At 37.3% G+C, this 27,315-nt stretch overlaps 1 protein-coding gene and 1 pseudogene across 1 annotated transcript in view; one reads left to right on the top strand and one right to left on the bottom strand.

The window, feature by feature from the left end:
* Positions 1–27,315, top strand: part of CNTNAP2 (contactin associated protein 2) — a 1,739,191-nt gene that overhangs the window by 183,447 nt on the left and 1,528,429 nt on the right. The gene's annotated exons all lie outside the window — the stretch shown is intronic.
* Positions 6,975–8,294, bottom strand: LOC102736348 (KAT8 regulatory NSL complex subunit 2 pseudogene; annotated as a pseudogene).

The raw sequence follows: 27,315 nt of genomic DNA, 5'->3' as shown, positions 1-27,315 counted from the left end.
CATACCTCTTCCCACAAAGCTGTAATTGATTTAAAAAAATTGAAGCCAATTCTTAAATAATTAACTTTTTAGTCTGTGTCCTTATGCCTTTTGTTGTCTTAAATATGTAAAATCTCCAATCTTTCAAAGGAGGTTTGATTTTTACAAATGAATCTAGAACTCATTAAGAACAGATATGGTAGGGCGCCTGGGTGGCTCAGTTGGTTAAGCGACTGCCTTCGGCTCAGGTCATGATCCTGGAGTCCCGGGATCGAGTCCCGCATCGGGCTCCCCGCTCAGCAGGGAGTCTGCTTCTCCCTCTGGCCTTCCTCCCTCTCATGCTCTCTGTCTCTCATTCTCTCTCTCTCAAATAAATAAATAAAATCTTAAAAAAAAAAAAAACAAAACAGATATGGTAGATGAAATCTATAATCAAGATGAATAATAAATTGGTTTTTTTCTTCAAAACTACTTCATCATCATTAGAACATGGTTAACTCCTATAGTGCCATAAAGAGTGTATAATCTGTAAAATGTCTATAAAACTATCCTCATATTTGAGGGACTAATTATAAATAATGACAACTGATAACAAAGAAAAAAATCTACATAATCTCAGACTTTTGATAAATGTAATTCTCCCATATGAGAAGTATTTTAATAATTTATGATGTTTGCATTTTATTTTCAAATCTTACTTGAATTACACTGTGCATAATTTAATGTTTTTCCCAAATTCAGTTTTTTTCTCCAAATCCTTGAAAGATCAAGACAAATGTCTAATCTCTACTAATTCTCAAATTTTGTGACAAATTCATCCAATAAATACTCTTCATGTTAATTTTTTCTTTGACCTCAGTGTTTCTATTTAAATTTATTTTTTTAAACATATTATTTATTTGTTTGAGAGAGAGTGAGCAAGAGAGAGCAGGAGCGAGGGGACAGGCAAAGGGAGAGGGAGAAGCAGACTCCCGGCTAAGCAGGGAGCCCTGTGCAGGGCTTGAGCCCAGGACCCTGGGATCATGACCTGAGCCAAAGGCAGACTTTCCTCAAACTAGCAATTCATTGGAATGCATCAAATAGCTGACCCCTTCAAAAATTTCATTGGTTTTAGGAATAATTATCACTTTATATGTAAGTGAGGAATTTTCTCTTATCTTCTGAGTTTTTCTTTTTCTTTGCCAATCAGATACTTTTTACTTAATTTTGTTCTCTATAAGCTTTGTGCAGGTCTATGTGTATATTCCATTAAAAGAAATTAAACTTTACACCAGTCTAGTATTATTTTTTCATCTAAAGTTCTTCTATCCCAGAATCAGTAGAGAACCTCCACAAATTATCACATCTTCCATTTATCACTTGCATCTTTGTCTTCACGCTTTGACATTTTTCTGCTTACTATTGAAGAACGTCCCTGTGCTCAGTGAATGCTCAGTCCCTTCTTTGCTCCCTTATAAGGCATTATTGCTCAAGTCCTCCCTCTCAGTCTCTCTAGTGGAAAATTCTGTCGGCATACACACGTTTTTTGTTTTTTTTTTTTCAATAGGCACACGTAACCATGAAGTCACCTCATCTTCAAAATAATAACAACCAAAACGTGCTTGACACCAATCTTAGGGCAGATATTTTCTTATTTCTCTGGAACATCTACAGCAAAATTCTTCAAAAGACTCCTTGGTACTTAGCTTTTTAATTCTTCCTCTTTCATTTGAAAAAAAAATCACCTTTATTAGGCTTTTATCCTCAGCTTTCTACAAAACTGTTCTTGTCAATGCCACAGGTATTAACACTTCCACCTCATTTGGTAAGTTCAATATTGAATTCTCCGTTTTCATCTTTCTTGACCCATCAGCAGGTCTTGGCGTGGTTGGACATTTCTTCACCCTTGAAACAACTTCTGCATGTGGCTTCAGACAGTGCTTGATCTCGATTTCCCTGTTTCGGAATGGATCACTCCTTATCCCTTTCCTGGCGTCCTTAGCCTCAAATAGTTGAAATGCCATACTTCTTAATCTTTGGGTCTCTATCTACATTCATGGACTCCATACAGTTTTGTTTTTAAAATTATGCATAGGTTGATGATTTCCCAAATTTATATCTCTGCTCCTGACCTCTCTTGAAAAGTCCAGACTTACATCCCAGCTACTTATGTGATATCGCCACTTACAGAGATATCTAATAGGCATTTTATTATTAAAATGTTCAAGTCCAAGATTTTTGTTCTTTAAAAATCTGCCCCATTCACAGTGTTTGCCATATTGATTCATAGCAGCTCCATCCCTTCTGTTCTTCAGGTTCTAAATATCCACATTCAAACCATCCTTTCTCTACCCTGAGTAGGTAGCTACCACTTAGCCCCTCCACTGCTACCACCCTGGACCGACTCATGACCATCTCTTGCCCATGATATTTCCATCCTCTCCACGGTAATCCTCCTGACATTTCTCATTTCACTCTATGTTAAAAACAGCAGCGACAGTGATTCTTCATACACTAAGTGTTAGATCATGTCCTGCTTTTCTGAAAACTTACCAATGGCTTTCTGTTACACTCAAAGTAAAAGCCAAAGCCCTCTCAGTGAAAAGACAATAAAGTTACTCAGGATTTGAGTAAAAATAGTACCCATGTTAGAAATATGAAAGTCTGGCATCAATTAACATGAAAAGAGATGCTAGAATACCTGGAGAATAATATATGTGAACATTGTAATGCAGGGTCAGTGAACAGCTGGTTCCCCATTTTTATGGTGAACACTACTAATTGGAATGGATTTAAAATTTAGCAAAGACTCTATCTGAACTCCTAAGTGTAGATTGTTAAGGGAGGCAGACAAGCTTTCTTTCTGGGCGGCTGTGTGGAGTTGTGCCTGACTGAGATGGACTTTGTGTATGGATGAGAAAGCTCATTTAAGAATAAAAGCCAAGGGTGCCTGGGTGGCTCAGATGGTTAAGCATTTGCCTTCGGCTCAGATCATGATCTCAGGGTCCTGGGATCGAGTCCCCCATCAGGCTCCCTACTCAGTGGGGAGCCTGCTTCTCCCTCTCCCTCTGCTGTTCCCCCTGCTTGTGTTCCTCCGCCCCACCCCCACTCCCTCTCCGAGTAAGATAAATAAAATCTTAAAAAAAAAAGAGTAAAATCCAAAGCCCTCACAGTGACCTACAGGTTCTACCGTCCTGGGCCCTCTACTCCTCTGATGACATCTTGCAGTATTCTGACACAGTCACTCAACTCTGCCCAGAAGGGATTTCTAACTATTCCTCAAACATATTTCTGCTCCATTTGCTGTTTCCTCTGCCTAGATTACCTTTTCCACTGCTTTCTGCATGAAGACCTCCCTCAACCCCTTCACGACCTTGCTCAAATATCATCACTTCAGTGGTGTATTCCCAGACGGATATTTAAAATTGCTAGCCCTCCGTGGGGCGCCTGGGTGGTGCAGTCGGTTAAACGTCTGCTCTTGGTTTTCCCTCAGGTCACGATTTCAGTGTTATGGGATCGAGCCCCATGTCCAGCAGCACGCTCAGTGGAGAATCTGCTTGAGATTCTCTCTCTCTCCTCCACTGTCTCTGCCCCTCCCCCGGCACTTTCTCTCTCCCTCTCTCGAATAAATAAATAAATCTTAATAAATAAATAAATATATAAGTAAAATTGCTGGCCCCCTGCCCTGCCTCTGCCACCATGACTTTACCCATTCTCTACTCTAGGTTTATTTAGCTTTTCCCCACCTCTAAGGTGTATATGTTTTAATTATATATGTATTATCTATCTAGCCCCCATTAGTTTATGAGATCCATTAGGCAGGAACTTTTATGTTTTATCTACTAGTACATATCTATTGCTTAAGACATTAAGTCTCATATATTAAATTCTAAATAAATATGTGTTGAATGAGTTTATATTGATCATTTGTTTTAGTGCCTATGTGAAGAATATACAGAGGTTTATTTACCAAACTGCTGACATCCCAACTAGCTGGCAACCCTAAAAAGTCTTTCTGCAAAAATATGTTTCTTTTCATAGTTACAAGCCACACAGAAACTTAGTATCCACTTTCCTTTAGAATATTCTTGTGAATTGGTGTGTGCAAAAGGATGAAAATTCATTAATCAGTTTAACCATTTTTGCATATTTTCACAAAACACGTGGGCTGGGTTGCAGGTATTCATTCTACAGTTACTTAGCACACTACTTTGCTGTGGTAATTCTGGCAGATTTTTTGCTGTCTTTTAAGTTTTTATCAAAATTTTCTGATTGTGTCTTCCCACTGAGGCATTTCGAAAATTTCCTTACATTACAACTAAGCATGGCAGTCTAACTGATCAGCAATCTGCATGTCAACAGTAGAGTATATGCTCATACACCTAAAAAAATTCTTAGCTGCATTGGGGTAGAAGAATGTATTGCAACCTGTTAGGTTATTATTACTTATTTTAAATAATTATAATAATAAAATGATAGGCTCTTCTATAGGATAGTTACAATTATTGGTGTCTATGAATGAGAAAATATATACCAACAGAAAGTTTATTTAAATTGATTTACAATTTAAATTATACTTTATTAATTGCAAAGCCAACTGCATGTATTTAAAGACATGGCTATCATAATGGTAATATTTATTCACATTAGCTATCTTGTGCTAAATCCTTTACATATACTGCTACTTTCAGTTGAGGAAATTGACTTTGGCCTAGAAGTTCAGTAACTAGCCCGGGATAATGCAGCTAGTAATGGTGAACCAGAATATGGACTCACATATGTCTCCAAAGTCCTGACTTCTAACCATCCCAGAGAGAGAAAGTCAAGGGGAGGGAAGATTGGCTACCACCTAGTAGCCCCGGTGCTATGACCCTTTAGATCAGGTGAGAATATTTGTGAAAAATACTCATTCTTGGGGCGTCTGGGTGGCTCAGTTGGTTAAGTGTCTGCCTTCAGCTCAGGTCATGATCTCAAGGTCCTGGGATCGAGCCCCGAATCGGGCTCCCTGCTCCGCGGGGAGTCTGCTTCTCCTCTCCCTCTGCCGCTCCCCCTGCTTGTGCTCTCTCACTTGCTAGCTCTCTGACAAATAAATAAAATCTTTAAAAAAAATACTCTTTCTTAAGGTAAGTTCTGGTGCTGGTTGAGGCATAATTACACATAGTACAATAACCCTGCACCGTTTGTCTGCACATTTAGATGGCTGTTCTCGCAGAGGAAAGATTGATGCTAGAGGTCAGAAAAACCTGTTCTTGACTGGTTTTTGTCACCCACCAGTTATGTGACCTTGGACCAGAGACATATGGTTGTAAGATTTAGATTATACTTATAGAAATAAGTATAATGTTCCCAGCTTGATCTACTTCTCAGGGCTTTCTAGATTTAAATGAAAATGTACTTTATAATATCTAAATATAAAGCATTCTAATTGTTAATATCATTGTAGCTACAGGTATATTTCATTCTTCAGTTCATATTTTATTAGTCTTTTAAGGAATCACATGATGTTCTTATATTGAGTGGGCAACCTGGTCTCTTTCTTAACAGATTCAATTTCAGATCATTAAGGAGGAGAAAGAAATTGAGCTGTGCCTTTGGGCATATTCTGGCCAAGTAAAAAGTGGCATGATTTCAGTGGGGTAAGGAGGAAAATATGAGACACATCAGTGGCATAAATTTATATTTGGAAAAAAAGGATCCATGGGATGGTGTAGCAAGCAGGACTGGCAATAGTCACGGTCTATGGAGTTGACTGTATGTGGTAATTTTATTGCATATTCAACTGTACAGTATAAACTGGGTCTCAGAGGACATGTGTGATTTCTAAAAATAAGTACAGTCAGAATGCACTTGTAGTTTTAAAATGTTTTCCTGCTTTGTTCAAATTCCATATACATCAAAACAAATAAGCCTTGTCAACCCTGTGTTTTATTTATCCACTCTTCAATTCTTCTTTACTTATAAGGAAATCAGAATGTAGTTTACATTGCAAACTTAAACAAGATGACAATTTAAATATGCAAAAGCTTGATTTAAGCAATAGCCAAGCATATAGAAATTTATTTTTGTTTAATAGATTTATGTCTAATTAGCTGACCAATGGGGGGTAATGTTAATAGTGCCAGATAACTGAAGTAAATGTTATTTAACAGCATGGGGTTCCAATAACACAGGAGCAACCTTCTAGGCATTATATCATCCAAGCCCAGGAAGCTCCCCCATGGTGGCAGCCCTGCATTATTTAAAATCAGTTCATCATGTTCCTCATGAGGCTTGGCCACCTTTCAAAACCCTCTCTGGTCATGAGCTATTTGTGCCTGCTTTGTGATAATAAATCTCTCCTGTAATCTCTAAAACTCATGCAGACGATGTCTGGAGATTCTATTAGAAAAGAATGCAGAAGAATTCTGCTCCCTGTTTAATCCCTAATTAAACAAAATTAGATTGTATAATTACATTAATTTACAGTGTCCACAATACCTTTATCAAACATCTTTTCACTTTACAGTGTATTTCTTGTTGTCTTATTCAAGAAGGGTTTTTTTGACATTTTCATAACATTTTAACATTTAATAGAAACTATATACATTAATTTTTTATTGTATCTTACATAAGATAGCCCCTACAGAAATTTACATAGGTTAGAAGCACAATGGATGGTTAAAGAAGGCCCAGTCCTATGGGCTGTTCTCAGAGTCAGAGTTCACTGGGAGGAGGGGTTCAGACTACCCAATTAGGTGAGAGGTGAAGACAGGCTAAAACACAGGCACAGGGTTCCATCAATATCCCAAGGATACACATCTCCCACATAAACACCTATGTGGATTTGTTCCAAGACTTGGGAATTCCCATTACAAAGATGTCTCTCCCCTGAGGCAGAGTCCTAAATACTTTCTCAATCCCAGCAGCTCTGGCAGGAATAACCTGTCTTTCTCTTCCTTGTATAGAGTGGGAAGACATCTGTGACATGTAGACACTATTGATCCCTTCCCCCAAAATTTGGTTTATGATTGACTGTATCAATCAATAATCCAAACAACGTAGTCTGAGTTATCCTTCAGTGAGAGATAGTCATAAATACTTGTTGAAAGAATGGAAAATTCAAATCCTCCAAAGTCATATGGTTCCCAAAACAAGCTATCAACTGACAGAAGAAATGGCTTCCCATTTGCAGTAGACACTCTACTTTGAGGCAGTGGTTAGGAGGCTTTTTCAGAATTTGGGACCTCTGTGATCTGCACGCATCTCCAGCCATCTGTCTCTGGCCCAGGATATCCATTGGACCTTCAGCAATTTCTTTGACTGAATGATCTTCAAGGATTAGTGAAGGATCAAAAGGCAAGGGTGAAGGAGGGTACTGTGTACCGTCACCCACAACATCTAAGTCCTACTCGGGCTGAGACATCTGAGGAGGCAACTTCCAGTTGGCAGTGGGCAGCAGGGATCCTCAGAGAGGCTTACAGGAACTGGTTTGTTGCGGGGTACCTCTTCAGACCCTTGGCAGCATTTGAAAAGAACTTGATTCGTGTCCTGACAAATACGGGTAAGGTAGTGTCTGGTCATTGGAAGAGACTGATTGGAATGACAGACATCATCCACAAAGGCCAAGCGCCTCTGACTGAAACAAATTGTATGAGCCCATTGGGCAGCACCATCTGTGGCCAGTATTCGGCGTTCCTCCAGCTGCCTATGTAATAAGGCTTCCCCTCCATAGTGCTGATCATACTGTGGACGACATTTTAGATGCTTTAAGTTTTCTCCTTCTTTGGCCAAAAGTCCCTCTGGACCAGTGAAAGGACTACTACCTAGAGCCTCATGTTCCACTTTGTGATTATGTAAAAAAACATGCTGAAGTCAATTAAACTGATCGATGTACAAAGATTGCAAATGAATTAGCTTCTCACACATAATCAGGGCAACTTTTGCTGATGTGTAGACACGAGCATGTCCAGAATTCATCCAGCTTCACTGTGGCTACTTTCTGGAGACTGAGACCCCAGTTCTGTCTTAGCATAAGAGCTCATCTGGCCCAAGAATGTGTCACCCATAGGCCCTGGACTGGTCTTCTTCATTTGAGCATGAAATGCCAGGGCATTCCTATGGGCATGTTCAGCACCGAAAGACACCCCATCATTCTTCTCAAGTTTTGGAGCAGCACTGGGAGATCTTTTTTCATTCTTCATCAATATGTAAGTACACTGCCTGAAGGGTGCATTCTTGTCTCAAGGATATGCTTGAGACAAGGTTGCAAGCACGGGTGATGAGTGAATGAACAAGACAGGGTCTCCTGGGACCTTGGGCACTGGGGTGATCCTCCCCCGATTGGTTGGCAAGACGTGGAATCAGAATCCTGTTCATACCAAAACCTCTGCCTCTGCCCTGCGCTACACCGTTAGCCCTCTGGCTGTGCTAGCCACTTCTCTCTTGGATGCAGTTAGTTGGTTTTAACTCTTGGGCATGTTGTTGGTGGAGGGGCAAACAGAAATACATGTTCATCAAACTAGAACTCTTTCCACTTTTTTTCACTCTCCCTTTGGGTTTCTTGAGTTCTCTGTTTTTTATGAGCGTTGCTTTCATCTTTGTACTGTTCAGTGACAAGGGGATATCAATGTCCTTGCTCTTACAGCAAGTCAATAATTAGTCTCTTAACTGTATATTTCAAACAAGAGAAATGACCCTTTCTAGCTGAAAGTCTCAATCGAGGAGACATATGCACGTAAACACAAACATAGGAACATACACACACACATTACAGAGTTTTGTAAAATTAAATGGTATTTTATTTTCTGGGCAGCTCTATCCATTGGCATCAGATGGATTATGTCTCAAAGTCTACATTCGTGTTTGAAAACCTTCCACAGGAGATTCTGGGATTATACTCTGAGTTTATAATTCTAACAGTCAATGCATTTAGAATGCAAGTTCCTGACATGTAACTGATAAGATACTGGTTACCAACCCTTAGCCTGGAGCTGACAGAGCCTTGAAACTCTATCTCCCTATCTCATCTCCCTATTGCTTACTAATTAATAGCCGCAAAGTTTCACCAGACATAACTGGCCTCCGGGTACCTCCCTCTTCCTTTGAGGTGTAAAGAGGTGCTCACTTCCTGATCCCAGCTCTGACGAGAGGAACATTCTGTCTCAGAAACATTCACATGAAAAAAAAGAAAGTATTAAGAGAGGGGGAATGAATGGGAGGCCCGAATGAACCAGGTCATAAAACAATAAATTAAATATATCTAATGCCAGATTATTCCAAAAATAATTATAACTGTGCATTTAGAAACTATGAGTTAAGGAGTTGAAAGACATATTATTTTTAGGTATTTGGATAACTTCAATAGTAGCTACCTTTAAAGCAATGAACTAATGACAGTTGATACAAAGTGTATTCTTTGACCTCTAATTTGCAAGAAAAAAAAAAGGATGAAATAATTATTAAGATAGAAAAATATGCAAAATGGGTAAATATGCCAAATTTTTTTATTTCATTTATTTTATCCAAACTGCATAGAGATTCTCTATAGAGTTTGTACGTGGGACTGAAATCAGTGTTTCTTTCTTTTTTTTTTTAAAGATTTTATTTATTTATTTGACAGAGATAGAGAGAGAGAGAGCACAAGTAGGCAGAGAGGCAGGCAGAGGGAGAGGGAGAAGCAGGCCCTCCGCTGAGCAGGGAGCCCGATGCAGGACTCGATCCCAGGACCCTGGGATCATGACCTGAGCTGAAGGCAGCCGCTTAACCAACTGAGCCACCCAGGCACCCTGAAATCAATGTTTCATACACAACATCGATTCCTATGGGTTTTCAACTTTACTAGGTCTTGTCAAAGGTCTCCTTCTCCCTTCGAACACATGCATACACACACACACACACACACACACTTCTTAAAAAAAAAAATTACTTTCAGTTTTACCTTAAACTCCTAAGCATGACAACTTGGGAGCCCACTGTAAGTGACATTTCTCCAGGTCACTGCTTATGGTTACAGCTTCTGCACAGAAAATTGTTCTGCCATGTTTTCCCTCAGCTCATCAAGCACAGCTTCCTGTCTTGCAAAAACAAATGCAATGATGGAGGTCATTATAACAGCTTGTTCAATGTAAGCAAAACTGAGTTTTTTAGAACACCATTTGACTAAAGATCAGACGCTTGGGCTCAGTCTGGGAAAAAGAATAATATTGACGGGTTACAGACCTGTGGAGTCTAATGAAAGAAAGATCAAAAGAAATCATTACAGCTGGATTATGAATGTTGAGAAAAGATAGTATTTATGTGTACAGAGTTTTAATAACAGCAAGCTAAAGATTTGTTTATTAGAGTTCATTTTTTATAGAGTATTACCAACCTTAAACGAATGGCCTTTTTTCATACCCCCCCAAAAAAGAGACAACCTTAAATAATGATGCTTCAACTGAACTCTAAACGTGCACTGAACTGCAAGTGATTGTAGGTTAAAAAAGAGACCCTACAAGTGTGTGAAAGGAAGACAGTGGTTTATCCTCCTCTCTCCTTGGGTGATGGGGCCAGTGTGGTAGTTGGTGATGTTCCCTCAGGTGAGGAAAATCAGGTGCTTTATACATCACCTCAGTGAGATGGTTCCAGCTGGGGCTGTGAGTTACTGAATTGTCTGGGAAGCAGCTGCTGTTATTTATCTTTTGTTGTGGTTGATTTCAATTAAAAAGACTATGGTAGAAGAAAGCTGTGGTCCCATTTATTTTGATTATATTACATGCAGAATTCTAGGATCAGAAGAAGGATCCCATAATTTAGAACAAACAGGAATTTGCAGAAGTGAATGTGTGAGGCTGGGCACAGGGCTAGTGAATTCAGTGCAAGGCACAGAGACACCCACAGAAACACCACTAATGGTAGGTGGATGGTTTCAGGTGGTGATTATGGGTAGTTGAGAGAAATCTCTCAAGGATTTTAAAGCTTTCTCATCTGTACTCAAGGAAAAATATGAAGACTGTGACCAAGTTACTTCCATTTCTGAGACCTCCGTCATCTCATCTGCGGAAGTGAGTTGGGTTTCCATGATGCCTAAGGTCTTTCCAAATTAAATGTGCTCTAATTCCAACTCTGGAATTATTTTGTAACCCCAGAGCATTCTAATGAATAAACAAACAGAGTCTTATCCTTTATCACCTTAGAGCAAATTCTTGTTCACTGGTGGGTTGCCATGGCTCATCACAGTTGCCACAAAATTGAATGTTAACACAGCTACAGAGTTTTATATATGTCTTGTAGAATTACAAAAAAACATAACGTCTCCATGAACAGCCCCATATTTCTTTCATTAAAATATTTTGAAATTATGGCGTCTGACAAATAATAACATCAATTTTGTTATAAAGTAATAGCATATAGTATTCCCAGGGACTTGGCAAGAGATATTCTATATAAATGTTTGTGCCTGTTCACACGCACACGTGTGAGCATTTGAAGTAATACAGCAATGGTATAAATCATGATGACATCAGAAACAAACTCACTGACTTCAGGACTCTTCCCCTCTCATCCGGAATAAAGGACTACAGTCCAAATGATTTCTTTGATTGACACATCTGAAAAGATCTCTCCCTGCTTAAAGGTTCCAAATTATCTTAGGATAAAATGCCAAACTCTTAACATGAAACAAAAGGCCACTCAGTCGTAGAGTCACATTAACTCCTGTAGGCTGCATGTCCACATTTCTCTCCCTAATACAATCTCAGCTCCAGCCATTCTGACCTACTTTAAAATGCCTGCATTCTCTATTTCCTTTCCAGTGTTAGCCTTTGTAGGGCCCATCTCCCTTGACAGAAATACCCTTCCTCTGCTTCCTTGACAGCCAGCTCCTTCTCTTGCTTCAGGTTTCAGCTGGATAAATTTGACTTTCCCTGAAGGAGATTATAACCATTTCATAATATCAGTTCTGCCTCCGACAATGGGGAAAGAGCCTAAGACTTTAAGTAATTAATGCATATTTATTGAACACCTGCTACTACTGTGTAAAAATGCCACAGGAGACATAAATATGAACAAAATACAGACCCCTGTTGAGAGGTGATGTGTGGAATGTATACACATAATAGGACAAATGCAGAATGCTACGTGGGAAATCCAAGTACTTTGGTGATGTAGAAAACAGGGTGACCACACTTGGTTGAATTTGGAAAACAACTTAATCTGATGTTATTTTAAGAGTTTAAAAACTCCATTGGCCCAAAGGACCTTCAGCTCTGAACGGTCCCTCCGTCTAATCTTGGGTGATTGCCTAAGGTTCAAGTGAGTGGGTCTTAGACCCCCAAATTCCAATCAGAACCTTTCCACGGGTCTTCTGTGGCTTTTAGAACGTTTGAAAGCCACAGGAGTTTTCTACTGGAATAATAGTTATATTATGACATTAATAGATATCCCCAAGTTGATTTTCCCTTTCAAGAACATTGGTGGATAACAAATCCACAATCTCTATAGCAGAACTTGTTGCCCAAGTCACTGAAGCAAAATAGTGCTTAATCAGTTCATGGCCATGTGTGATATCGAGGCACCTCAGGACACCTCACACTTGCCAGGTGCATTCATTATTCTTCCTTCTTTGCTTTTAATAGAATTTCACCGAAAGAGTATTTATTGGAAATTACTGTACAGCGCTGTGATCTTTGAGAATGAGTCAGTGTCCTATGTTAATTGCAAATGTGTCAATATGACAGCAGGAATTCTGTTTTTTGAAGCAGAGGAGAAAGGTACTGAGCTTAAGAACTACAAACTCCCAAAATACCTGTAAAAGCAAAATGACATCTTCACTACAGTCTTTTTTTTTTTTTTACCTGAATATCTGTTTTAGCATGTGATTTAAGCTACTTTTCATTTCTGTCTTAATCCTGCTTTGTTGTGAGCTAAAACTAAGCATACTTCCCTAGGATTCAAGTGTTCACTATATGAGGTAAATTAACTCTTCCAGGGCTCTGGGGTACCAATTAATACTACAGAGGAGGTAAATTACTAACTGGTACCCTGCTGCTCTGAAAAGACTGAATTTGCCTCAAATGGTTTGCTTGCTCTCTGTTAAAGAGTAGATTACTCCCAGTGGTTCTCTCTATAGGACAGGATCCATCTTTATATGGAAAATTAGATTCCATCTGATCGGCAGGCTAGATCTTCCCAAATGTGTCATATGATAGTCATGATTAGATTACCAGAAGCTATAAATGCCAGTAATGAAAGCTTGACAAGTCAATGAGTAAATATAAGGACATGGAACAGAATATTTGGAATATTTAAAATGTTTAAAGTTTTGTAAGCATAGTGAGAACGAGATATTTGATTGTTATTATTAAGTGGAGCCTTCTGTTGTTATTTAGAAGCATTGTGTAATGTGGTATTACAGAAACGTGTAACTAAATGGTGTTCCTCCTTTTCTTCCCTGTTAAAAATATAGAAATAGAGATGCAGAAATGCAGAATATTTTTCACTCTCGCATCCTCTGCCCATGGATTTTTAATGTTGTTTGAATACTCGCAATGCTTTAGAAGATGATTTTTCAATAAGTCTATTAGAAAGTTTTCCTTTGTACTGAGGTAAAAACAACCTTCCTCTCTCTTCATTTGTTCCTTATTGCACAGGTAGCTGTGAGTGCTTAGTAAGTCTGAGACACTGCACAGTGAAGGGAAAGGCAGAATTCTGCGTTCTCGAACCGTACGCTCTAACAGAGAAGAACAAAACCAAAACCGTGGACATTCAATTGCAATAGGTGATATGAAGAAAATGAATAAAAAGTCCAAGGTAGAAAATCATTAGGGTAGGGAAAGGGCGGGGGCAACCATAGATATGTAACCATGGAACATTGTAGAATAAGAAGCCGTGCTTCCATGTAACGCTGGGAGTGGGGCAGGGGGAGTATGAATTGAGATGCAGGGAAGAGTTGGTGTCACACTGCCCACAACCTTATGAGCTAACATAAGGGAGCTGAATGTAATGCTAAGTTCAATGGAAGAATAATTTTAGGTAGGTGAGTGAATCATCTAAATTAGTGTAAAAATAGCAATGATACTAAGTTTACATAGCACTTTTTTTGTGCCAGATACATTTTAAGGACTCAACACTTTTTAATATTTCTAATAATGCTATGAAATAGAATTAAACTGAGGCACAGTCTTTTCATGATGTCCAGAGTTGCGTAGCTAGTAAAATTGCAGAACTAGAGTTTAACCTGAGCAGCATATGCCCCAACTAGTAACTATGTTTTTCTAGCTAGCTAGCTAGCTACATCTATCAGCTTTTATAAGTTGTACATAAGCAGCATTAAACCATGCTTCAGTGCATGAGAATAGATGAGATGTTTTAGGGACTGAGTTTTGGGAGAAGACCCAGGACTGAGCCGGGGGTGACCCCAGCAGTGCACACTGAGTAGAAACACGAAACTAGCAAAGGACACTGAAAATCAATGAGCCAGTAATAGGGGGACACTGCTGATGGAGAAGTGATAGGGAACCAAGGGGAGTGTCCTAAGATGAAATGGCGGTCAGTTCTGCTTCATGCTGCAGAGAACTGAGTTAGACATCTGTGCTGGATTATGTCATGAAATCGTTGATGACCATGAAAGACAGGTTTTCATGAAGAAGTCTAAAAAAAAAAGGCTGATAGATGAGAGTAAGAGTGAAAGAGATAAAGTCAAGATAGAATGTATGGACAGCTGTTTAGAATTCTGTGGTGATAGAAGAGAAATAGCTGGGGAGAGAGACTGGGTCAGGGAGAACACACACGCACATACACACACACATGGGTAAGGAAAGAGCAACGGAGCATATGCATCTGCTGATAAGAGAAAAGGGAGCCTTTGAGCATGCAGAAGAGGAAACAATATTGATATATAAGTTTCTTTGAGGAGCCAAAGCAAGAGAGGATTTAGGGTAGAAACGGGAGGTTCGGCATTTGCTGGAGGAAGGACTTTACTTATTGAACGTATGTGAGAAAAGATGTGGACTTCTTGCTCTGTATTTGGAAAAAGGCAAATAATGAGAAATATTTAATACTGCTTATATTGCTCCCCCATGCTAAATGCTTTACGTATGTTATTTCAGTTAATTCAAAACTCTTCTCAGAAAATTATCAGAAAAATATTTTTAACTTTAACAGCTGATGGAACTGAGACTCACAGGAATTAAGTGACTTGCCCCAAATCACATATCCACTAATTACTAGAGCTAAAAATTTGAAGGCAAACAGCCTGTCTCCAAAATCTGATTCTAGAGCTAGAAATTTACTTAGTTATTCACTTAGTTATTCACTAGTAAGTGAGTGATGAGACTCGGAGAGCCAAACTAGCCTTCCCAAGTGTATGCACCTGCTTGCTGAGAGGGCTCTGTGTTCTTCCACTCCACCTAATTCTCTGGTTTTAGAGGAAGGAGGCATTTTAAAGTAAAAATATGTGACTGTTTATCATGAACTTCATTCACTGAAAATGTAGTGGAATTTGGGCTGGAGACTGTAAGAATTAAAATCCTAAGAATCAGATATAATTGTTTTTCAAGACAGGAAAAAAAATAAGTCAAAGGACTCTTCATATCACTGGTATAAACTTTCCTAATGAGAACTCCATGTATATACAATTAGTTTTAGAAAAGAATTTTCCAAGTGCCTGATTAACTTTTAATCAGGATGCTAAGATGATTAGCCACAGTCTGATTATGTAAGAAAAAATGCAGTGAAAGACAATGTTCTGCTCTATTGTACACGTGTACTACAGAAGCAATTTAAGAGGAGGTTCAACAATTCTTCATTTAACAAATCTCATCAAAATTAGCAGTGGCAATTTTTCAAAGGTTGTATGTGTATTTGTTAATATTTTTTTTCCTGTATCACAGAGAGACGTTTCCAATTTTTATATTTTTTCTAATAATTCGAATGGCTATCACACTTATAAGCTCTTATTATACAATGCTAAGAGGATTTTTAAATTCCATATTTCAAGGAAACTATATGTTTTCCATTCAATCTTATTATTCATTGTATAGTTTCAGTCTACTTTTATAAATATAGCATCCTAAAGATTTTTTGCTTGTTTATTTTTCCCAACTCTCTTATGCACCACTTAATATGTACATCTTTTACTCTAGTCCATGATGTCTACATGGACAGCAAACAGACCTCACAGGTGCAACCTAACAGCATCTCAATACAGATCCTGCAGACTGCATCTCTCTAAAGAGACTCTGAATGTCCCATGGGATCACCCTCCTGTCCCTCAAAATGGCGGCCAACTTGTTAATACAGCTTGTCTTGGTCTTCCTTCTTCCTTTCATTCCCTCATTCCTCACACAGGCTCCCCAGGATGGCTTTCCCAAATAAACTAAGTGCATGGCCCAGGCTAAGACATTGGCAAGAATTAAATTTCTATCTGCAAAAGCATAAACAGAAGGTATACATGTCTTTATGTTTCACATGCATATGCCAAAATAAATCTTACTTTGTTAAAACATTCACACACAATTTTGTTTGAGTGTTTTTCAACTACTGGTCTGGGTTTGTGTTTCTATAAGATAAATGTTTTAGGCTGTTGAAAATCTAGGAATTTACCTCATTCTTCAAGATGAACTACAATATGAACTATATATAATATGGTAACATGAGTCAGTTATGTTTTATTGTTTAAAGTGATCACATGACCGGAGCACCTGGGTGGCTCAGTTGTTAAGCGTCTGCCTTCGGCTCAGGTCATGGTCCCGGGGTCCTGGGATCGAGCCCCGCATCGGGCTCCCTGCTCAGCAGGAGGCCTGCTTCTCCCTCTCCCACTCCCCCTGCTTGTGTTCCCTCTCTCACTGTCTCTCTCCCTATCAAATAAATAAATAAAATCTTTAAAAAAAATAGTGATCACATGACCTAAAAATAATGAAATCTTGCCATTTGCAACAACATAGAGAGACCTAGAGAGCGTAGTGCAAAGTGAAATAAGTGAGCAGAGAAAGACAAATACCATATGATTTCACTCATAAGTAGAATCTATAAAACAAAACAAACAAAGAGACAAAGACAAACAAAAAAGCAGACTCATTTTTTGTTGTTTCAAGTTTTTATTTAAGTTCTAGTTAATTAACATGTAGTGTAATATTGGTTTCAGGAGTAGAATTTAGTGATTCATCACTTACTTATAACACCCAGTGCTCATCACAACAAATGCCCTCCTTAATCCCCATCACCCATTTAGCCCATCCCCTACCCACCTCCCCTCTAGCAACCCTCAGTTTGTCCTCTATAGTTAAAAGACTCTTATGGTTTGCCTCCCTGTCTTTTTTCCCCCTTCCCCCTGTGTTCATCTGTTTTGTTTCTTAAATTCCACATATGAGTGAAATCATATGGTATTTGTCTTCCTCTGACCAACTTGTTTTGCTTAGTATAATACCCACTAGCTCCATCTACGTTGTTGCAAATGACAAGATTTCATTCTTTTTGATGGCTGAGTAATACTCCAGTGTGTGTGTGTGTGTGTGTGTGTGTGTGTGTGTGTGTGTACCACATCTTCTTTAACCATTCATCAGTCGATGGACATTTGGGCTCTTTCCATAATTTGGCTATTGTTGAAAAAGCAGACTCTTAAATACAGAGAATGAACTGGTGGTTGAGAGGGAAGGTGGGTGGGGGAGTGGGTGAAATAGATAAAGGGGATTATGAGTATATTTATCATGATGAGCACTGAATAATGTATAGAATTGTTGAATCACTATATTGTAGACCTGAAACTAATATAACACTGTATGTGAATTATACTTCAATAAAAATTTTTTAAAGATAAACATAAAAATCAATCAGTCACATGCCCAATCACAATCCCTTTTTATGAGCCTTTTTTTGATGCCTGACATTTGACATGAAAAAATGTCAATTTAATAATCCAACATTAAATCAAATGGGCTGTTCTCATCAGAAGTAGAAATGAAAGAAAGCTTGCAAAATAATTGTTTTGTTGGGCTAAGAATAAACATAATCCTGGGAATGAATTAGTCATCACCCTATACTACCTGCTAAATATCTGCATGTGCTTCTCCCTGTGCTGAGTACCCAGGAAGTAAATTCCTGATTATACTAAGTGAAAGAATTCTTATGGTCTATATTATGCTGTACTTTAATGGGAGAATTAACACTGATGCTGTCTATAATAGTGTAGTTTTTTTTTTATTTTTGCTTCAATTTTCTTTTCATCATAAAATTGATGAAATATGACCCAGAGGATGGATAGAGAAACATAGATACAGATATGGATATATAGAGATTTGCATATTCTCCTAGATTGAATCATTTTCTCATACTCTGTGACACAGTAAGATTTAGAGCTGAAAATTTTCTTTTTTCTATTTTCTTTTTTTGGCAGAGAGAGAGAGAGTGTGTGTGTTTGTGTGTGTGTGTGCTGGGGGGGAGAGGCAGAGGGAGAGAGAAAATCTCAAGCAGATTTCATGCTGACTGCAGAGCCCAATGTGAGACTCGATCTCACAACCCCAAGATCATGACCTGAGCTGAAATCAAGAGTTGGCTTCTTAACTGACTGAGCCACCCAGGAGCCCCAAGAGCTGAGAATTTTTCTTAAAATAGTACTTATCCATAATATCAATATATTTTTTATAAATACCAGAATAATGAATTCATTTAGATTTTTGTAATGCATTTCTGATATCTTTTTTCTGAAAGGTTAAGTTATTAATACCCAGAAAAACCATATATCTGGACAAGATAAGTAAATTGCTCTGAATCCACAGGAAAGGAAGCTTACATCACATTACCATTTAGACAACAATTTGGGAAGCAAACATACAGGTGCCATTAAAACCTCAAAGAAAATTCCTCTACAAAAGGAATTTTTGACATCAGATGATGGGCCCAAGAAGACCAAAGGGATTTGGGATGTGTGCTCAAAATTGGCCTTTCATGTGTGTTTATGTATTCAGCTTGTCCATCCATCAAAAGTTCCACCTGTCTTGGAGCTATCGCCCATCATTTATTTATCTGCAGAGAGACTAGAATCTGAATTGATCTTTATTTCAGTCATGTACTGAATGTAAGAATTGTGAAAAGCAACTCGGAGTCATGACACATCCTTTTTCTAAGAGAGAAGTTGTACTTCACAGGGATCTGGAGCCTTGAAGCTCAGATCTACTTTTGGAGAATAACATAAAATTCATAGGAAACCCCCTACTCCATTTTTAGACCAATGTGGACATTTTGTCAGGTCTATTCATGAAACTGACATAAGCTTTCTCAATTTTATCATTCCTTGGAAGACTATAGTTATTTAAAACATATCAAGTGTTCAGAAAGAGACGCTTTAAAAACTATCAGTTAAACTGTAACATTGTACTAGACCCAAATAACAACCACCAGGATGTTCCCACATCTGCCAGTATTTTGAAGGAGCGTGCATGATTTCTTCCTTCAGCCGAGGAGATCAATTGGCAATGACGACTAGTAGCAGTTGCTCACATTTATGGTGTTTGCCATATGTCAGACATTGTGCTACATGAATTATCTAACTTAGTCTTTGGGAAAATGCCATGGATGATTATTATTAAACCTATTTTAGGTTAAGTAACCTACTCACTTAATTTGGAAGTGGCAGAGCCAGTGTGGTTAAACATTTCATTCCATGCCTGTATGATGTAGAAAATGAACAAACATGTAAGCCTTTGGTATATTTATATACTAAAAAACTCTTTAATGTAAGAACTTAAAAGGCTGTACATGACACGGATCGTAGATGAAGCAATGTATGGTGGAAGATAGAGAGATGGATAAGAAGGTCTTCAGTCTTAGGAAGCTTGCAATTTACTAGTGGGGATAAAGCAAGCACACACGTGTCCATAATAAAACTATTCATATCTGTAGAGGCTAAACAGTTTGCACAGTTCTTTCAAGCCTTTTAATTTTATTTCATTCTATCAAACGTTTTCATCACTAAGCTATCTATATGCCTCAGTCTCTTCTGTACATGGCTCCATTGCCTTCTTAGCCCTCTCAGAAATCCATTAAAACTTTAAGACTAAGACATTTTGATTACATGTTCCTTCTTAGTACTAATGCAAGTTTATATATAATACATATGAATATATAAAAATGATTATTTCAACATTCATCATATGATGAATAAAATACATTTTCCATAAGCTTACAATTCAGTATTATCTAAACATTGGCTTAGCGCTGGCCTTTAAAGAGAGCAGAGTAGGGACCTCCTGGCCAAAGTCCCCTACCTCCATTCTCTCCCACCTTCTTTTCTGTCATATGATGAGTAAGAAAGGTCTCTTCTTCCTTAAAGGCTATACCTCCCATTTCTTCTCTGAATTCTCTCTTGCTTTGTGTTCTCAGGTATGTCTATATATTAGATACCATTTTCTCTTCTTTTTTTAAAGATTTATTTATTTGGGAGAGAGAGAGAGAAAGTGAGTGGGGGGAGGGGCAGAGGGAGAGAGAGAATCTCAAGCAGACTCCCCACTGAGCGAGGAGCCTGATATGGGGCTTGATCCGATGACCCTGAGATCATGACCTGGGCCAAAATCAAGAGTGGGACACTTAACCAAATGAGCCACCCAGGCACCCCGGTTGTCTCTTCTTAATCTCCAATCACTTCCTTTCCCTCATCTGTAGTCATATAGGCTCTGTGTTTACACGTGGTTGGGCTCATGTGTGTGCGTGCGTGCGTGTGTGTATATTCTCTCTTGGCCCCGTGTTCCTTTCCTGCCATAGCTTTCTTTGTATCAAAGGAAAAAAAATTCCTAGAAAGCATAAGTTATGAATTAGATTTAAAGTAGGAAAAAATACACAGCAAAATAATATATCCCAGGGATATAGGGGGGCAGAGAATAAATATATATTATAAGGTCAATGAATTAGATATGAGGAAAGAGCCCACATGTGGTGTCAAAGTCTAGCATTTAGAGCTGGCTGTGCGTTTAATTTAATATTGACCAAATCACACAACATCAGTTTCTTCATCCATAATAATAGCTTCCTCTGCTACTTGAAGTTGCTGCTCCAATCAAAAAAAAAAAAAAAAAAGCCCATTTCTGCTAGAAGCTTTACAAACTGCATAGACCTTGCCTGATACAAATATGAGATGGCATTGCCTTTCATTGAGATAAATGTCCTAGTGACGCTTCAGTTTTCACAAACAGATCATTTTCTTATCCTTAGTTTTGCTGATTTGTGCACTCCCCATTTACCTAGAACACAGAATTGCTAAATTCCAAGTAATTGTCAGGGATATAATATCCAATTCACTGCTGCTCAGCTCATCAGTATGAAAAATAATACCCATGCATGTTTATCTGAATGATAAGCCATTCTGTCAAACTTCTAAAATTCCTAATTTGTATTACTGAATTAGGCCATCCAGTCAGGAAGCCTGAAACCCATCATACTAGTCCCCAATAAAATACATTTTTAAAAATTCTCTTAGATAAAATTTGGAATGACGAAGTTATATAATATGTAAAGTTAGATTATATAAAAACGGAGCTTTCTGTAAATTGTTTCACTTTGTAATGTAAGGGTCACGTTAAGTCTGTTACACACCATCCACTTCAACGGGAAGGTCTCAGCATCACAAATAGTTGTGCTTCTTTCAGAAATTGTTTTTAAATCTAATCATCACTGATTTGTGTAAATGGCCATGTCCTTATCATGTAAAAGGCATATTTGTGTCCCACCTCTTGCAAATGTACCGACTTCATAGAATAAATTTTCATCCATTTTCTGAATCAGTCTCATTCTTAATCTTAGCATACTTTCCATACTGTACTTTCCCTTTGGATCATTTTCCTTTACCAGCATTATATTTAGTGTGCATGTATATGTGTTGTGTGTGTGTGTGTGTGTGCGTGTGTGCGTGCGAGAGAGAGAGAGAGAGTATATGTGTGACTGTGTGTGTGTGTATTTTAATGGGTCATATAGGCACTTGGTCAAACATCAAACAGCCAGAAAGAGGAATAAGGTTCCCCCCGCTATCTGAAATCAGAGCATTCCTATGAAACTTTTTGTAAGAAGCAATTGCCATTAATTTATATGGAAAAGTTTTTGAGCAACCCCAGACCCCAAAAATAATCTCTCTTAGGCTTTTATGATACCTTAGGACACATCTTGCAAATGAATGTACAAAATCAATCGAGATTGTGTTTCTACACATTCTAACGGAAAGGAACTTTTTGATGTTTACGCTTCTGAATGCTGAAAAACAATGTTATGTTTTAAATTACTACTTATCTTCCTAGGAGCATAGTGAAACATAGGGCATAGGTCTAAAAGCCACTTCCGTTTCTTTATCTATAGTCCATTATTTACTCATTCTCTTTATTGATGGTTATTTTGTTTGTTCGTTTTACTGATTTTGAAGTCCTTTCCTTGTAAAAAAAATTTTTTTTGTAATACAGCACATCCATCACAAGTTGCTGTTTATCTTTGACTTTTGTTTGCAACGTTTTGACAACCACAGATTGCTAATATTTATTCTCTTTATCAGACTAACTCTGGATTTGTGGCGAGGCTTAGAAAATATTTCCTAAATGAAGACTTTTGTGTATTTTTATTTATTGTCATGTCTAAATCTTTGTTAGATCTGGGATTTATTCTGGAGTAAGAAGTGATAGCTCTAACTTTGCTTTTATTTTGTTTTGTTGTTGTTATTTTTCATCTAGATGCCTTCCAGTTGCATAAAACCATGTATTGAGAAACTCATTTTCTCTTGATGATTTTAAGTGTCATCTTTATTATTCATTAAGTAAATATTTATGCATTTACCATACTTTAGAACTTTGTATTTTATATCATCTCTATTTGTCTAATTCAGACACTGTGAATTAGTACAGTCTTAACACGTGCTTAAATATTAAGTAGAGGCAATTACCAATTTTCAGTCTTTTTCCTTTTTTTTAAATGTTAAATTATCCATGTGAATTTTATTTTTTTTATTTTTAAAGATTTATTTATTTATTTGAAAGAGAGAGGTAGAGAGAGCATGAGCAGGGGTGACGAGCAGAAGGAGAGGGAGAAGCATTCTACCTGGCTCCCCGCTGAGCAGAGAGCCTGACTCAGGGCTCGATCCCAGGACCCCTGGATCATGACCTGAACCGAAGGCAGACGCGTAAGTGACTGAACCACCCAGGCGCCCCTCCATGTGAATTTTAATGTCAGTTTGCCTGGTTCCAAAATAAAATTAAAAAAACAAACAAACAATAAAACTGTCCGAAGTTTGTATGGGAAAGTGTAAGTTCATAGAATAATTTGGTGATAAATGTTACTCTATCATATTGAATCCAAAGTTGACTTTTGCACATTTTTCAAGACTTTTTTATGTGTACCTCAGTAAAGTTTTAAAGTATTTTTACACAAATTTCATACATTTCTTATAGATTTTAAAAACTTGATAGCTATCTTGTAAACCGTATTTTTCCTTAACTATATTGCAGTACTGAATATAATTTGTATATGATAGCTAACAATTTCTGAAATTTTAATTTTATACTGAGCATTGTACTGAACTCTCTCATAAGATGTAATGATGATGTCTACTTCTCTTGAATTTCCTGAGTAGGTGATCATACTATAATTATTATAATTGTATAATTCTGCTTCTTCCATTTTCTGTGTGCATCTGCTGTTTTATCCTTTTGCTTATATGCACCATTTACTACCTATCGCAAAATATGTAATAATAGTGGTGATGGTGGACTTTTCATAGGAATGCTTTTGCTACTTTGTCTAAAAACAATGTTAAAATATAACTTTTTATATACATAGATGAACCCAAATATCCTTTTTTAACTTGTATTAAGTTATTTTGCAATGTTGTATATGTCTAATTCTTTTACTTTTTTGAAACGAAATTTTGTATACATAAAAATTTTAATATTACCCTAATTAGAGAAGCCAGAGAGAAGTAAAAGTAATTGAAAAGAACCTGTATTTACAGGACCAATGGAGAGGGTGATTGAGGACAGAATGAGTGCAAAGAACCAATTTTGAAAACCATCTCTATTAGGAGGAACGGTAAAGGTCCATTTCTAATGGTCTCAATACCCATTTTTACATTAACATATCTTTATCCTGAGTAAGTAACGAGTAGAAAACCATATATATGTATATATATAAAAGAAACTTCATAGGTTCCTCCTTCCTTCTCAGCCAGTGTCATGGAATGGTTTTACTACATATTGTAAATGGCTACAGAATAGCAGATTGTCGAACACTTATATGGAAACAAACAAAAAGGAAACAAATCAAAACCAGATAAGCAAAACACTTGAAAGTTTTGGATAAAAATGTTCTAAGGATTTACCTACTTTTTATTTATTCGGTTACCTTCATTACCATTTCTTTATTTACATGAGCAAATAAAAATTCATCGCACATTTTAAAAGTATCTGAATCCAATTTTTAGTTTCAGCAGAGTAAGGTCATTTTTATTTTCTCCAACAATCACCCCAAATTAAGAGAATAAGAATAAAAAACAGAAATACAGACTGCAGCCGAGATAAACCTGGAAGAAAGCTATAACTCTAAATTTGAAATGAAGACTCAGAATGGCTGAAAGTGGAATCCCAATTTTAGGATTTTCCGCATAAAGACAAGTGTAAGAGATCATTTGAAAAAAGGCCAAGGGATAGGAGGCACCAAAAAGAAGGTGATTTGTTGGTAGCAGTGAAGCATAAAGGTTTTTGTTTTTTGTTTTGTTTTCTTTTCCACATTTGTATAGGAGGCAATAGACTCCTAGGTTCTCATTATTAACCTGGTTGAGTAGGTGGCCACCCTTCTTCCAGCTGTCTCTGAGGCAGGTCACATATGATCTGAGGAAACCAAGTGACAGGCTCTGGAAGAGGGGGCATAAGATAAAGAGGAAGGTAAGACATGCAGAAGAAAATAAAAATATAAAGGCTCACTCCACTTACCTCACAAACATGGATTACATTCACAGGGTAATTAGATCTACCCTAGAGAAAAGACATTTCACTACAGACATTTGGGGATCTTCCACAAAAATATAAATAGTGAACTGAATGCACAACAGTGAAACCATGAAGTCAGCAGGACCCTCTTGTGTATCACAGAATTTCTATTTAGCTATTTACTGCCTCGCCCTAAACCAGAAACAGATCCCCACTATCCTTAGGCATTTGAAGAAACCCTTGGACATAAAAGGAGACACAGAATCTATAAACACTAAGAAAAAGGAACTTAAACACACACACACACGCACACAATTTAGGCAGGAAGATCAGGCATCAAAGAAACCAAATTTATTCTTCAGGAGGTAATGTGGTGGTGTATTATGATGATATGTGATATTGATTGTGCTATATGCAAAGTTCATAAATTCAAACATCAAAGATAGGTTAGAAAGAACAGTTGTAGCAATCTCCCATAAAATCAATCAAAAATATAGAGATGGACTGCATGAAGAAAAGAGAAGACTTGGAGATACAAAAAGTCTAAAATCTAAGCAATAATTTAAGAAAAAGAAAATAATGGTGGTGAGAAATTATAAAAAATATAATAAAGAAAATACCCAGAACTGAAAGACATGAGTCTCCAGTTCTAAAACATCACTGAGAAGTTTCATATGATTAGAGAATAAAGAGAAGACCCAAAAAAGCTTTCAGAGGGGCGCCTGGGTGGCTCAGTTGGTTAAGTGTCTGGCTCTTGATCTCAGCTCATGTCTTGATCTCAGGATCCTGAGTTTAAGCCCTGTGTTGGGCTCCATACTGGGGTGGAGCCTTCTTACATTTAAAAAAAAAAAAGCTTACTGAAATAAAATAAAGTCCCATGTAAATGATCCGGGATTGCATCAGAATCACCATCCTGAAAACTGGATGCGAGTAAAGTTTTAAAATTTAGAAGGAAAATCATTTTCAGTATCCTTATCAAATAGATATGAGAATATATTAAATATGTTTTCAATGGTACACATTGAAATTTGTATGATTTTTTAATCACACACTTTTGCTTGTCTGAGGATGTACTTCATCAAAAAGGTAATGTAAACCAGAAAGAGAAAAACAAAAGATCTGGTGTGGTTTCTTCTGGGTAGCAGAATGGAAAAATCAAGGAGAGGTAAAGAACTAGGGTTTGCTTTTGTTTATGCTTTCAATCAAATTTGACATCTAAAGCTTTGTGCACAACTATGAAAAAAATAAAATTTACTTTAAGAGTTTAAATTTTGAACAAGGAGTTAAATAGAAATGTCTACAACCACAAATGGTAAATAGCCTCCAAATTTAAAGTATATCTGCAATGCATAGATTTTACCAGAGCTCAATTCATAAATATTAGCAATCTCAATAGCCAGAGAAGTATGTAATGTCTCTTCACTAAATCTGTTGTATCTGCTTGTTGCTAAAAGATTATCCTTATACATACACAAATACACTAAAATAGTTGAGAATGGGATGAAAAGAAAGATAGTCAAAAGAAGATGCATTATCATTAAAAATTCACTTTAGTTGCAGAAAGGATATAAGGGAAAAACACATCCTTAGTATGAGGCCTTTGATGTAGTTGAATAAATGTGTAGCTGATGTGACCCGAACCTTTTTAACTGATGCTTTACAATAAAAGCAAATATGCTGGGCTCCTCATTAGGGATGTGGGAAATTAAATAACGTGCTTTACTTTTTCCTAAAGCATATAAAAACTATCAAACTATCATATTTTGAAATCTGTTTGTGAGCCATTCCATCCATACGTAGTAAAGCAGCTAAGACTTCAATATTTGTGGTTTGGGTTTAAGGGTCTTTTCAACAATATTATGACATTGTAAATGGAATATACAATTGAGTGTGAATGTTCAACTCCAGAAATTATTTTACATCTTACGAACACTTATTATCAGATATTTGTGCTGATCTGCTAGCTTGAAAGTGCCTGGCTCCAGGGAACATATGTCAAAAGTCGTTTCGTATATTATTATCAGTTCTACTGATAGAACTCAAAAAAGAGACACACATTGTATTTGTTCATATTGCCTTTTAAAAATACACTTAACAGAACCAGAAAACTTCCTATAGCAATTTCATTTCCCTCATTTACTTTTTTTCATAAAAAAAGTATTTTTTAATTATGTTACGTTAATCACCATACATTACATCATTAGTTTTTGATGTAGTGTTCCATGATTCATTGTTTGCGTATAATACCCAGTGCTCCATGCAGAACGTGCCCTCTTTAATACCCATCACCAGGCTAACCCATCCTCCCACCCCCCTCCCCTCTAGAACTTTCAGTTTGTTTCTCAGAGTCCATCGTCTCTCATGGTTCGTCTCCCCCTCCAATTTCCCCCTCTTCATTCTTCACCTCCTGCTATCTTCTTCTTCTTCTTTTTTTAAACATATAATGTATTAT

This window comes from Leptonychotes weddellii, chromosome 12, assembly GCF_054177405.1.
Source record: "Leptonychotes weddellii isolate Sample4059 chromosome 12, ASM5417740v2, whole genome shotgun sequence".
Classification (NCBI taxonomy): domain Eukaryota; kingdom Metazoa; phylum Chordata; class Mammalia; order Carnivora; family Phocidae; genus Leptonychotes; species Leptonychotes weddellii.
This window is presented reverse-complemented; position numbering and strand designations above follow the sequence as displayed.